Source organism: Capsicum annuum, unplaced genomic scaffold, assembly GCF_002878395.1.
Source record: "Capsicum annuum cultivar UCD-10X-F1 unplaced genomic scaffold, UCD10Xv1.1 ctg4857, whole genome shotgun sequence".
NCBI classification, from domain to species: domain Eukaryota; kingdom Viridiplantae; phylum Streptophyta; class Magnoliopsida; order Solanales; family Solanaceae; genus Capsicum; species Capsicum annuum.
Window position 1 is genome coordinate 139,487 of NW_025856286.1, and position 12,903 is coordinate 152,389.

General features: G+C 40.8%; 1 non-coding gene across 1 annotated transcript; it reads right to left on the minus strand.

Annotated features, from left to right (window-relative positions):
* Positions 1-8,055: 8,055 nt before the first annotated feature.
* On the minus strand, positions 8,056-11,438 carry LOC124892566. Its single transcript, XR_007050320.1, has one exon. It is a non-coding gene; the product is annotated as a 28S ribosomal RNA (ribosomal RNA).
* Positions 11,439-12,903: the final 1,465 nt, after the last annotated feature.

Below are 12,903 nucleotides of genomic sequence, written 5' to 3' on the forward strand. Positions count from 1 at the left end.
ATACACGGGAAAACCATATCTATGGCAACCTCTACTTAAGCTTGAGTATTAACTGAATGGTTGGTGATGATATTACAATTCTATGCCATGAGTGTGTGAGGTCTTTGTACTATTTTCTTATTGTGTACATGCATCCAGAACTTGCCTAGGTCATTCTTTTAGGTTGCAAGTAGGCATCTAAGAAAGGAGCAAATGCTGTTTTCGATAGGTAGTTCACTTATCTGAAATAAACAGCCCATTAAATTGTTAATAAATTCTTTTATCCCCATTTGAGCCGTTATATCTGTCTTTATTTCACAATGTGACCACCTCTGCCTATTTTCACATTTAAACCTTTATTTTGGCGCTATTCCTCCCTAGACAACATACATATCAATTGAGGCAATTTTCCTAAGTTGAGAGTGGCTATGGTAGAGGAAATAATGATTGGAGGAGGGTGCAAAGCATTTGTGATGGTTATAAGGTTATAAATAATAATAATAATAATAAAAACAACAACAACAACAACAACAACAACAACAACAACAACAACAACAACAACAACAACAATAACAACAACAACAACAACAACAACAACACCTAGACCAACCACAACAGCAACAGCAACAGCAACAGCAACAACAACAACAATAGCAACAACAACAACAACAACAACAACAACAACAACAACAATAATAATAATAATAATAATGTGAAAGTGTTAAGAATGGAACCAACTCATGAAAGTTGTTGCATTAGGGAAGAAAAATGAAGAAAGCAAGTAACTGAACGAGCATGGAAATAACTAAGTTATGTAAAAAAGGGAGGGGGGAGGGGTAAGTCACTAGTCCCAAATTTATCCCATCGACACTTAAGCCTTCAATACTATCCAAGAAAGCCGTGATGTGATCTTGGTTTAGCTACTAGATGAACCAAGCAGAATGGTAAGGGCAAGCCTATGGCATAGTAGGTGCATAATTTGAAACTTCTTTATGAGGGTGAGAGATTGGATTTCTAGTTCCTAAAAATAAAAAGTAATATTCTGACATAATGGGCATCCCAAGTCCAACCGGATTAGGGACCGCCCCCTGTTACCTAATACAACTACCTATACCAAGCCTTAGATGGGCTGAATTTTGAGCGTATAATAGGATAGCGCAAATTCTCTCATGAAAACTCTGCGATAGGGTCACAACCGTGCCTGACCAAACCGAGTCCAACCATACCAACCATACCAACCAAACCATAGGCCATAAACTAGGACACAACCTAAGAGAAAACTAAAACATACTATGATAATCAATCATAAAATGTAATATGATAGAACAGTAAGAAATCGTGTCCAATGATACCAGCCTCCCAGCTTATTCTAATGCCAAGGCCGGCACCAATACATATCCTGCCCATACCAAACCCCAGAAGTACCATAATGCCTCTATCTAAAAGAATAAATAAATCTAGTTAGGACATGCCCCCAACCATGGCCAAAATGAATATCCAAAATAAAGTCAAAAGGACTAACAACATACATAACATAAAATGATTCCTTTCGAAAGGATGGAAGTTCATTCTTTAGTCCAAATGTTATTCCCAAGTCAATCACTATGTAGAAGGAGTCAAATGGTTGGTTCATGTATAGCATGGGTATGTAGCTGCTAGTATATGGGTTAGAGAAACACCGCTAACATAAAAATCAGGATAAGGATAAAATAATGCCAGTTATAAAACCAAGTAAAGCCATCCAATACACATAACCATACACACACATATATATATATAAATATGACGGGAAAGGGGATAGGGTTTAGCATGCCTTTAAAACCTTTATGTGGGCTGTGTAGCTTGGCCATCCTAAACACCCATGGGCGATATGGGTTCAGCTCTTCATGATGAAAGGTCCCCAGTACGTGTAGCCATACGACCAGGGAAGTATCCCATAGGATGAATAGTACATCCCCCAATAGTGTGACATCATGCACATGGTCTACTAAGACCAATCCTCAAATCAGCAAATACTAGTTTCCAGTTTTGGTCCCTCCCAGGACCCCCACCTTCCACATCCTTGCTACATACTCCACCATTAATGCCCAATTAAAACTATTTCCAATTAACCCAACCATATACCATTTTATTAACTAAGGCTAATATTAGTGTTACTTTCAAGCAATATCCGTAGCCAAATCATTAATGTTAAGGGGTTTTTTAAGTGTCCTTCCATATACCATATTAAACACTTGGGAGACTTCCATGTTCCCCACAAGCATAACCATTTAGCCTTTAGCCTCTTCAAACCATTTAAACTATTTAAAGCTTTATTACATAAGTTGAAAACAAGCAAGAGTTCCTTTAAAAAAAGTCAATGCAATAATTATACCATTAAAAATATTTTATCAAACACCTTGGGGGCATAATAAATACAAAAACAATTCCGAAGACTATTAAACCATTACCATGCAATCCAATTGTCCAAAACCACCATATATATAAAATCATAATTAAAACCATAAGAAAGCATAACCAAGCATTTAATATCAAAAGCCCCAAATAGTAGTTGAAAACTATAATCATGAAATAGTAAAACCATGAAATCAATTGTATAAACCATGCCTTTAGTAGAACTTATAATTAGGGAAGAGAATCATGCCTTATGCCAAAGAATTAATAGAAAGAAATCACTAACACAAGCCCAAAAACTGTCCTTTAGTTGAAACCTTAGCTCTCTTGCCCTAAAAGATCTTGAGAGAATTATTGAGTGTATTAGATTAGTTTTTAAGGGTTAATTAATAGAATAATAGGGTAAATAACCTCCCAAGTGTATTAGAATCTGTGGGTGCTAATTAGGGTATGTAGGGAAATATCCATAATAACCCCACTTAAGTTGCACAAAAATCTCGTCACAGGGATACGACTGACCCTTACGAGTCATACCTTTCCTATAGGTAGTTTCCATGACTCGTATCTAAGCCACACCCCTTTGGATCAGATACTGTCCAGTACATAACTCATCCACCTAGTCGTGACCTCAACATATGATTTGTACCCATGACCCGTATTCCTGGCAGAATGAAATACCAAGAGGATCAAACATCGCCCACCTTACGAGTCCCTCATATGACTCGTACCAAGCCATACGACTCATACCCTTAAGTTGTAACCATTCCAGAGACCAAAACAATCCCATCAACTAACATTGGTCAATATACTAGAGGACCATACTACTCGCATCCCAACATACAACTCGTATCCATAAGTCATATTAGGTCCAGAGAACGGGAATTCTAGGAAATTTTCTAAGGGTCAAAACCCAGGATTTTTCGATCTTCCTACTAGTAACATTCATCCCCAAATGATGGGCAAGGTAGGAAAAACCACACGCAGAGTCATTTGAATTATCAAACATATTCCTAATCTTCATCAAAGTGCGAAAATACAGAGGCAAATATATTAAACTTTCCTTTTATAAAATCAGAAAATAAAGATGTGTTCAACAATACATACCTTCCCCATGAATCCTAGGAGTACAAATAGATGTGAATACTTGGAATTCTGTCCTCTTCCGCTTCCTAAGTAGCTTCCTCCGCTTTATGGTTTTTCCATAGAACCTTTACCGAATCAACATCCTTGGTCCGGAACCGACGAACTTGCCTATCCAATATCTCGATCGGGACTTCTTCATAAGACAAAGAATCTAAAATACCTAGCCTTTCCAAAGGAACAACCGAAGAAGGATCACCAATGCACTTTTTCAACATGGAAACATGAAAGACTAGATGAACCAAACTTAAGCTAGATGGAAACTCCAACTCTTAAGAAACATTTCCAACTCTCAGCAAAATTACATAAGAACCAATATATCGAGTACGGAGTTTCCCCTTTTTGTCAAATCATACCACTCCCTTTATAGGAGATACCTTAAGGAACACTCTATCCCCGACATCAAACTCCAAGTCTCTACGCCTAACATCTGCATAAGACTTTTGGCAACTTTGGGTAGCCTTAAGTCTATCCCGAATCACCTTTACCTTCTTCATCACTTGGTAAACCAAATTTTGGCCAAACATGTTCGCCTCACCAAGCTTAAACCAACCAATAGGAGATCTACACTCCTATCATACAACTCCTCAAAAGGAGCCATACCAATACTCGAATGATAGCTATTATTGTAAGCAAACTCCACCAAAGGTAAATGATCAACCCAATTGCCACTATAGTCAATCACGCTTTCCCAAAGCGTATTGTCTAATGTATGAATAGTTCTCTCCACTTGCCCATCCGATTATTGATGGAAAGCTGTACTCAAACTAACCTTAGTCCCCAACCCTTTATGGAAAGACCACCTAAAGTGAGATGTAAACTGGACACCACGATCCGAAATAATCCAAATAGACACCCCATGTAGCTTCACAATCTCTTGAAGATAAAGGTAGTTTGCACTCGCAAGAAGTGTGCAGACTTAGTCATCCGATCCACGATGATCGAAATCAAATCATATTGATTTTGAGACTGAGGAATACTAGTAACAAAATCCATATTTCTTCCCACTTCCATTCAGGTAAATCCATTTCTTGATACAATCCTTCTGGCCTCATGTCTCAACCTTAACCTATTGACACACCATACACTTGGCCACAAAATATGACACATCTTTCTTCATGCCATTCCATCAATAGATCACATTGAGATCATGATACATCTTAGTTGATCAAAGATGAACAACATAGAGTGAATTATGCGCCTCAGCTAAAACCCTTTGCCGCAACCCGTCGACATTAGAAACACACAACCTCTATTGGTTCCACAAAGTACCATCATCACTAATCTAAAACACCACTACCTTTTGCCCACCAACGTCATTCTTGATTTTCATTAAGACAGGATCCAGTACTTGCTTCTCCTTAAGTTCTGCACCAAGAAATGATCGAACCATCTCTTGCACCATCATGCTACCATCCTTAGAATCCAAGAGACAAACTCTAAGACTAGACAAGCGGTGAATATCCTTCACCAATTCTTACTTTCTCTCCTCTACATGAGCCAAACTTCCTATGGATAATCTACTAAGAGCATCAACAACCATATTAGCCTTACTTGGGTGGGAGTGAAGACTCATATCATAATACTTGAGAAGCTTAAGACATCTTCTCTGCCTTAGATTAAGCTTTTTTTGAGTGAACACGTACTGAAGACTCTTGTGATCAGAAAAGATATCCACATGACTACCATACAAATAATGCTACCTTATTTTAAAAGAAAACACAACCACTAACAACTTTAAATCACGAGTAGAATAATTCCTTTCATGTACCTTTAACTGCCTGGAAACATAGGCAATCACCTTCCCATGCTGTATCAACACATAACTAAGACCTACCCGAGATGTATCACAATAAACCACGAACACATCATTGCCCTCAAGCAAAGTCAGTATTGGAGCTGAAGTCAACTTATCCTTCAACTTCTCAAAACTCCCTTCACAAGCATCAAAAAAGAAAACTTAACCTTCTTCTGAGTCAACTTAGTCAATGGAGCAACTATCATAGAAAAGCTTTTCATAAATCGCTTATAATACCCGGCTAAACATAAGAAGCTCTAGATATCAGATGGAGTAGTAGTCCTAGGATGCCTTTTTACCACAACAACCTTCTGTAGGTCCATTATGATCCTTTCAGTAGAAATTATATGACCCAAGAAAGTCACAGTGTTTAACCAAACCTCATACTTAGAGGACTTGGCATACAACTGTTGTTCTTTTAACATCTACAACACCACACAAAGTTGATTAGCATGATCCACCTCACTGTTTGAATAAACCAGAGAGTCATCAATAAATATAATGACAAAGAGATCTAAATACTGCATGAACACTTTGTTCATCAAGTCCATAAAAGCTGTCAGAGCATTTGTGAACCCAAATAATATCACTAAGAACTCAAAGTGCCCATACTGAGTACAAAAAGATGTCATAGGGATATCCACCTCCCTAATCTTAAGCTGATGGTGCCCCGACTGAAGATCTATCTTAGAAAAGAACTTGGCACCCTGTAGCTGATCAAACAGATCATCTAGCCTTGGAAAACAATACTTATTCTTGATCGTTACCTTGTTCAACTTTCTGTAGTCAATGCACATCTGAAGGGAACCATCTTTATTGCACACAAACAACACCGGTGAACCCCATGAAAATTTTTTAGGATGAATAAACCCCTAGTCTATAAGATCCTTAAGTTTCTCTATGAGCTCCCTTAACTCAGCCAGAGCCATTCTATTTGGAGGAATGGATATTGGATGAGGATCGGGAAGCAAATCAATACTAAACTCTATTTTCCTATCCGGTGGAACACCAAGAAGATCATCTGAAAAGACCACTTGACATGATAGCCCACCCTTGGGGGAAGCAGAGAAAATAAAGACACATCGAGGCTAGTACACGGGTGCAACCCACGTCGGCCATCGACGCTCGATGTGGATTCAGCTTGGACCCATACTTGAGCACCTGGAGCTTGCCCTGAGAGCAGTATCCAGAGCTCATCGCATGCACAAAAGCATTGCTTTATGTGAAATCATATGCCAATAGCCTTGTCATTGGTGACTCCAACGATAGCCAACACAAGTGCATAATGAAGTGCAATCAATGTTGTTTTGGGGGCACCATTAGGTCGCACAGACTAGCTATGCATACTGCTATGTGCCCACACTGCATGCCGACCTGCTCAGTGAGCACCTATGCCAACTAGCGACAGTCTTCTAAAAGTTTCTTGAACACATCTACCCCCTTATATATGCTTAAAAAGAGCAACCCAACTGACATGAGTGGATGAGATTTTGCTAGAGAATCATACTAGAAATTTATGAACAAGAACTACATGCTTTAACGTAAGACTGAGCCAATGCACTCACAAAAGAGTCACGTAATTTGTAAATGATAATTTTCATTAAGAAAATATTTTTTTCAAATATTATTTATGAAAATTTAAAAAAAAAATAAAAATAAAAAAAAGATAGAAAAAATATTTTAAAAATATAATAACATTAGAAAAATATTTCCAACGCATGACGTAACCTTAAACCAATAATTGAGAGCATTTTTGTACTTATAAAATAATTATATAAAATATTTAAATTTATAAAAATAACGTGGGGACATTAGGAAAACTGCCCCAACATATGAGGTAACATTAAAATACCGTTAAAAAAATACTTAGAGCATGTATGTAATGAAAGGAGTATGCAACGATGAGGAAGATAGATGATTGTTATAAAAATATTTTGATGATCAAACCTAGGATTGCACTCTTTTGATTTTTGTATGGTGCCATGGTGCCTTCGCCGTGCCCATGGTCTCATGGGGCCTTGGTGTGCTTGCGGTAGGTGCACGGGCGCGTGGGTTCCAAGCACACAGTTCCTAGTTTACGATATAGGGGTGCTTTGGAGGCATGGGGCCATGGTCCGCGGTGCCTTGGTACCATGGCGGCGCAGTGCCTTGGTGCGTGGTCCTATGGCACCATGGTGCCTTGGTGCAAGGTTTCATGGTACCTTATGGCCGTTGCTACCTATGGTGGTTTGAGGTATTGGTGCATAGTGCCTTGTGGGTGAAGGTGTCGATACACGGACAACCAACTCGCCAAAGAAACCACCATGGAATGCCACTATAGGTCCTTTGAAATTTAACATCGGGTATTGTGTGCTGCCAATATCTCTGGATGTTAGAGCCCGGGTCATTGGACATGTCTCTACGATTAAACTTGACAATCATGAAAATCTCTAATTGCGACATGCCTCCACGCACCGATGTTGGCCTCGATGCATCACTGAAATCTTGAGCCGCACTGCATATTATAGAAAACCTCTAATTGCAATGCCTTAGGTTTGCACGAAAGGCCACTTGATATTATACTTAACTGTTTGGAATAGAACAGACGCGACATTGGGAAAATAAGCAGTGAACTCGGGTGAGGCTATGCCGCAGCATGATCGAGGGTGACGTGAACTCACAATACTTAGTGATATTTTTCAAGAATGGATGCACAAACCCCCTTTAGAGATGGACGAAAAAATGATTAGATTGGAGGGGAAGGGATGAATTGGAGCGATAAAGAGCTGAATCTAAGTGGATCGTGACAGCAAGGCCACTCTGCCACTTATAATACTCGGTCGCATATTTAAGTCGTCTACAAAGGATTCTACCTACTGTTCGATGAAAATTGTACTTAAAGGCGGCCACCGTGACCCTTTTTCTGCAATGGCTTAGCCAACGACATGTGCCCTTGGGGACCGAGGCCCCTACTGTGGGTTAGAAAGCAGATAGAGGGCGCATGCGTCACTTTTAGTCTGGATTCTAACTTAGAGGCATTTAGTTATAATCTAGCACACGGTAACTTCACACCACTGGCTTTTTAACCAAGCACAATGACCAATTATGTGAATCAATGGTTTCTTTAGTACTAGGTTGAATTATTATTGAGACACCGTCATCAGTAGGGTACAACTAACCTGTCTCACGATGGTCTAAATCCAGCTCATGTTTCCTATTGGTGGGTGAAATATCCAATACTAGGTGAATTTTTCTTCACAATGATAGGAAGAGCCGACATCAAAGGATCAAAAAGAAATGTCTCTATGAATGCTTGGCTTCCACAAGCCAGTTATCCCTCTATTAACTTTTCTGACACCTCTAGCTTCGAATTTCGAAGGTCTAAAGGATCATTAAGCTATGCTTTCACGGTTTGTATTCGTACTGGAAATCAAAATCAAACGACCTTTTGCACTTCTTTTCCATATGAGATTTCTGTTCTCGTTGACCTTATCTTAGGATACCTACATAATATTTTAATAAATGTGCCACCCCTACCAAAATCCTCATCTAATAATTTCGTTTTCCCAGATTGTCCCATAGAGTGAGCCTTGGGTCTAAAAAGAGAGGCAGTTCCCCACTTCCGATTCACGAAATAAGTAAGATAAAGTTAATAGTAGTGGTATTTCACTTTCACCTTTCGGCTCCCACTTATACTACACCTCTCAAGTCATTTAACAAAGTCGAACTAGAGTCAAGCTAAACAAGGTTTTCTTTCCCTAATGATTCTTCCAAGCCTATTCCTTTGGCTGTAGTTTCACTGGATAGTAGGCAGGGATAGTAGGAATATCATTAATCCATTCATGTGTATCACTAATTAGATAATGAGGCATTTTTCTACCTTAAGAGAGTTATAGTTACTCCCGTCATTTACCCGCCCTTGGTTGAGTTTCTTCACTTTAACATTTCGAGCACTGGGAAAAAATGACATTGCGTGAACATCCATTAGGACCATCGCAATGCTTTGTTTTAATTAAACAATCGGATTCCCCTTGTCCATGCCAGTTTTGAGTAGGCTGTTCGATGCACAGGAAGGCCTTCAAAGGAACTGTTCACAGTTCTTCCCCCGACCGGCACGTAGTGACCCACTCTCGCTACGAGAGCAGCTTGAGTAGTCCACCGACAGCCGACGACTTTGGAGCTAGGACCCCCGTGCCCAGCCCTTAGAGCCAATCCTTTCCCCAAAGTTATGGATCCATTTTTCCGACTTCCCTTGCTTGTATTATTCCATCGACCAGAGGCTGTTCACCTTGGAGACTGATGCGGTTATGAGTATGACCGGGTGTGGATGCCATTTGCTCCTTTGGATTTTCAAGGGCCTCCAAGGGCACACTGGACACCACGCAACGTGCGGTGCTCTTCTAGCCACTGGACCCTACCTCTGGATGAGCTAATAGTAGGGTTGGCAAGCTATTAAACAGAAAAGATAACTCTTCCCGAGGTTTTTGCCAACGTTTCTAGAATCTCTAACGTTGCTGTCAACCACCACATCCTAGTTTAAGAATTTTAACTCGATTCCCTTTTGGAGTACACATGAACCGTGCTATTTGTTGGGGCTTCCACAACCCCTAGGGTCGACTAACCCATGTGTAAGTGCCATTCACATGGAACCTTTCCCCTCTTCGGCCTTTAAAGTTCTCATTTGAATATTTTCAACTACCACTAAGATTTGTATTGATGACCATTCGTGCCTGGGCTCGCGCCTAAGGTTTTGTAGTGATCGTCTTGCCCTCCTACTCTTTGAAGACTGGCACTTGTCCCAATGGCCGGGTATAGGTCGTGTGCTTAAGAGCAATCTATTGTCTGGGCTAGTTGATTTGGTAGGTGAGTTTTTCCACACTCCTTAGTAGATTTCAACTTCCATGACCAATGTCCTGCTGTCTTAATCGACCGACACCCTTTGTGGGATCTAGGTTAGTGCGTTGTTTGGCACCGTAACCAAAATTTTGGTTTATCTCGCATCACCAGTTTAGCTTACTAAAAATGGCCTACTTGGAGCTCTTCATTCCATAGTGTGGCTCCACAAAGCAGCCATACTATTCTACCTATTTAAAGTTTGAGAATAGGTAAAAGGCGTCTCCCGAGGCCTCTAATCATTGGCTTTACCCGATAGAACTCATACGCGTGCTCCAGCTATACTGAAGGAAATATTGAAGGGAACCAACTACTATACGGTTTGATTAGTCTTTATCCGATATACCCAAGTCAGGCAAATGATTTGTACGTCAGTATCGCTGTGGGCCTCCACCAGAGTTTCCTTTGGCATCGCCCTGCTCAGTCCTAGTTCACTATCTTTTGGGTCTCAATAGGTATGCTCACACTTAAACCTTTTTCAGAAGATCAAGGTCGGTCGGTTGTATACCCCTCAGTAGGATCCCACCAATTAGCTTCTTTACGCCTTATGGGTTTACCCGCCTGCTGACTCGCACACATTGTAGGCTCTTTATCTGTGTTTCAAGATAGGTTAAATGGTGAGCCCATAGGTTAGGGTCTGGAACACGCAGATGGAAAAGCACGCCAGAGGTGTATCCCTGCCTATCATAATTGAGGAGATGGCATTCCAGAAGCTTATCGAGAGCCTAGGCTTTGACCGCCCCCAATCCATACTGGTCCATGCCCCGAGTCGATCGGCGGATCGGCTCATTGCCATTCAACATTCGTCCGGGGCATATCACCTACCCCCATTCTCTTTCCTCCCGATAATTTCAAGCACTCTTTGACTCTTTTTTCAAAGTCCTTTTCATCTTTCCTTTGCGGTACTTTTTTGCTATCAGTCTATCGCCCGTATTTAGCCTTGGACAAAATTCTCTGCCCGATTTAGGCTACATTCCCAAACAACCCATCTTGTAGACAACGCCTCACAGTACGAAAGGGTTCGAGCATAATGGGGGCTCTCACCTTCTCTGGCGCCCCCCTCCAGGGGACTTGCGCTTGGTCCACAACTGAGGACGCTTCTCCAGACTACAATTCGAATGACGGAGCCACCCGATTCTAGGGTTGGGCTATTCTTGATTCTATTGCCGTTACTAAGTGAATCCTTGTAAGTTTCTTTTTCTCCACTTATTGATATGCTTAAACTCAGTGGGTATTTCTGCCTGACCTGGGGTCATGATTGGAGAATCTAAGCACAATAGGGTCCTGGAGTCTGAACGCATGATGGGCTATATCCGTGACAACAAAGAGAGCTGAGTTACAAACACCACTTGCCAAGATGTTCATCAACATGGACTCATATTTAGAACATCCACAAGCTCGAGGTGCACGAGAGACCATTATCCGTTCATAATGATAGCACACCTCATGATTAAGGCATGATACAAGGGGGCGACGTAATGCGTGACACCTAGGCAGAGCTGCCCTCGACCTAATTTCTTCAGGCACAACTAGCATTCAAAGAATTGATGGTTTGCAAGATTCTGTAATTCACACCAAGTATCGCATTTTTTTACATTCGTTATCTATGCGAGAGATGAGATATCCATTGCCGAGAGTTATTTTTTATAAAAGAAGCCTAGGTCCCCCCGACGCATGCTGCAGAAGGGGTGAGAGGGGCAGGCTATAAATTTAAGTATTTTTTGGTGCTTTTCGTGCCAGGGTTTGTTAGTCGCCTAACGCACAAGATGGGCGCGCGTGCTGGGAATGAAGGGGAGGTGTTCATGCGGAGGGATTAGGCATCCCGCCCTCATGGACTCCCCAGTTATTAAACACATTCGCAGGTTATTCTGCTGTACAAATTTTGACAATGATCCTTCTACAGGTTCACCTACGGAAACCTTGTACGACATCTCCTTCATCTAAATGATAAGGTTCAATGGAATTCTTATGAAATTGTGGGCAGCAAACCACCCACGACGCCACAATCCAAATATTTATCTTGATTCAATCGGTAGGAGTGAAGGGCGGTGTATACAAAGGGCAGGGACTTAGTCAATGCGAGATGATGACTCGCGCTTACTAGTAATTCATCATTGAAGAACAACAATTACAATGATCTATACCCATCACAATAAAGTTTAAAAGATTACCCAGGCTAATTATCCAAGGCTATAAACTCGCTGAATATATCAGTGTAGCACGCGGGCGGCATAGAATATCTAAGCGCATCACAGACCTGTTATTGCCTTAAACTTTCACGGCCTAAGAGGTCGTAGTCCCTATAAGAAGATGGAAGGGAAGGAATACCTCCACATAGCTAGTTATGAGGCTGAGGTCTCTTTCATTAATGGAATTAACCAGAAAAATTGCTCCACTAACTAATAACGGCCATGCGCCACCACCCATTGAGTCAAATTAAGCCGCAGGCTCCACTCCTGGTGGTTCCTTTCCATCAATTCCTTTAAGTTTCAGCCTTTCAACCATACCCCTCCCTTCTGAAACCCAAAAACTTTGATTTCTCATAAGGTGCAGTAGAGTCCTAAAAGCAACATTCACTGATCCCTGGTCGGCATCATTTATGGTTGAGACTAGGATGGTATTTGATCATATTCGTGCCCCTCACTTTTGTTCTTTATTAATGAAAACATCCTTGGCAAATGTTTTCGCAGTTGTTCATTTTTCATAAATCCAAGAATTTT